General features: G+C 47.1%; 1 long non-coding RNA gene across 1 annotated transcript; it reads left to right on the forward strand.

Moving 5' to 3' along the window:
- The first annotated feature begins 1977 nt into the window (after window positions 1-1977).
- On the forward strand, window positions 1978-2561 carry LOC138917764 (uncharacterized). Its single transcript, XR_011426212.1, has 2 exons — window positions 1978-2228; window positions 2417-2561. It is a non-coding gene; the product is annotated as an uncharacterized lncRNA (long non-coding RNA).

The raw sequence follows: 2561 nt of genomic DNA on the forward strand, positions 1-2561 counted from the left end.
CCATTTTAACAACTCTTTTTACATATTCTTTCCTTTGTCTTGTAAAGAGATAACTCACATACCTATGCCTTAAATTTAGCCCTACCCTCAACTCAGTTTTTGCAGCAGAAGCTCTGACTGCCCATGGGTCCTGTCCCCATGCTATTACACACTGTTCTCTAAATAAAAGAGCACTACTGCCAGATCTTGAGAGTCCAAGGAATCTTTCTTTCGACTCCTCGGCTCACCGAGCCCACATCACCAGCCACCATTTAGGCAACGTGGAGGATACAAAGATGAACAAGCCGAGCCTCTCCCCTCAGTGAGCCCGTGATCCACTGCCAGAGACCCCAGAGCAAGGGCTCCTTAGTGGACTTCGGAGTCGGAGAAGCTGGGTTAGAATCTGTGGTAGATTATATAAATTTTCTGCCAGATGTTCCACTTTCAGTCCCCATGATGCTCTTCCCTACGGGAAAATGTTACATCACTTTTACCAACTGAATTATATCCCCTCAAAATTCATATGTTGAAGCCCTGATCCACAATGTGACTGTATTTGGAGACACGTGAAGACATGGCGAAAAGGCAGCCATCTACAAGCCAAGAAGAGTGGCCTCAGGAGAAACCAACCCTGTTGGCACCTTGGTCTTGGACTTCCAGCCTCCAGAACTGTGAGAGAGTAAATTTCTGTTGTTTAACCTACTTAGTCTGTGGTATTTTGTTGTGGTGGCCCTAGCAAACTAATGCAATCCTCAGTAGTTGAACTCGTGTCTCCTGCTTGGTCCAATAATTGTGAGTGGGAGTGAGTAGGTGTGTCACTTCCAAGCAGAAGACTTCAGAGCCTGTGTGTGATTGCGCCAGCAGCTCCTTTCCCCCCTGCCGTGAGAACAGCAATGTCCCTGGCAGAGGCTGCCCCAGCACCTGGGCCCCAGAGTGAAGCTGATGCAGAGCAGAGCTGTAGACCACCCAGGATAGACAGGTAGCACGGATGAAATAAACCTTTATTGTTGTAAGGTACTGAGATGAGGGTTGGTTGTTGTGACGCATAACCTAGCCCATCCTGATTATTATAGACTCTAAGATCCGTGGCTTTGTGAACTTGGGTGAGTTTTTTACCTCTATGAACCTCTCCTTATGTATAAAAGAGGCACAATAATACCAGCCTTATAGGGTCGTTCATTCCTTCACTCAGCACGTGCTCACTGAGTGCCTGCTGGGTGTTAGCACCGGGCTGGGCACTGTGGTACAGCAGAAGCAGCAAAGACGCAGAGCCTGCCCTCATGGACTTCACAAATCAGACAAAACAAATTTGTAGTAAATAATTACAAATTGTGATCATTACTATGGTAGGCAGGATAATGGGCCCCTGAAGAGGTCCACGTCCAACCCCCAGAACTGATAAATATGCTACATTACATGGCAAAGGGGAATTCAGTTTGCAGATAGAATTCAGAGTTGCTGATCAGCTGACCTTAGAATAGAGAGATCATCCTGGATTATCTGGACAGGCCCTGTAATCTCAAGGGTCCTTAAAAGTGGAAGCGGGAGGCAGGAGAGAGAGAACAGAGAGATGTGACATGAGAAGGACTCGGCCTGACATTGTTGGCTTTGAAGACAGAGGAAGGGGCCGCGGGATCCGGAATGCAGGCAGCTCAAGAAGCTGCAAAAGCCAAGGAAACAGATTCTCCCCTGGGGCTGCCAAGCCTTTGGAGCAGAACAGGAAGACGAGCCTGCTGCACTGCAGAAAATATTACTGTTGTCCCTTCCGTCTTTTCCAGGACCGAGGGCCCGGAGCTGGTGTTTGACTGGCCCAGTTTCCATCCAAGGCTATTGGGACCTTCTGAAATTGTCTCAAATCTCAGTCACCCAACTCTGGAACATTATGTTCTCATTTACTGAGCACCCAAAGAGCCATAATGAATATGGGCCCAAAGTTCTAGAATTCAAGTACTTTAGTCACATAACATGTTTTAATCTTTTGTCCTTAAAACTCACACCATTGTTCAAAGAAAAGTGATCCGCCGTGGTTGCTGTCTCTGCAGCTCAGTGGAGTTGTTGAGACTGGTGCCAGCCAACCTGCTACAGACAGCTGCTCAGGATTCACCGCACCGTGCACTTCTGGGCCATGAGCTCCCACGGGCAGGCAACATCTCTTAATCATCTCAGTATCCCCAGGACCCAGCAGTGAGCCTGAAATCAGCAGATATTCAGTAACCACTTGTCAAATGAACGAGTAAAGGGAGGAATGAGTGAGTGAACAGTGACACCTTCCTTTGTTGGCATCCGTAACCAAAGTCTTCTTTCTACTTTAGCTTTCAGATCCAAAGCCTTTGTTTCAGAAGAGCCAGAATATTCTACGTTATAACAAGTATCCTGATAAACCTACATTTTGATGGCTGAGACTGCGTTTTTTTGTATTTCTTTTGTCCTCCCACAGCATCCAGGACACACAAGGCCTTCAACACACAGCTGCTGAGGGAAGCACCAGGCTGCCTAACTCCACAGACGAGCCAATTCCTTTTGTTACAATTTAACAGAATTCTCTTGTCCTGAGTAGCACTTATTAAATGACCCCAGGCCTC

The sequence above is a fragment of the Equus caballus genome, chromosome 15, assembly GCF_041296265.1.
Source record: "Equus caballus isolate H_3958 breed thoroughbred chromosome 15, TB-T2T, whole genome shotgun sequence".
NCBI classification, from domain to species: domain Eukaryota; kingdom Metazoa; phylum Chordata; class Mammalia; order Perissodactyla; family Equidae; genus Equus; species Equus caballus.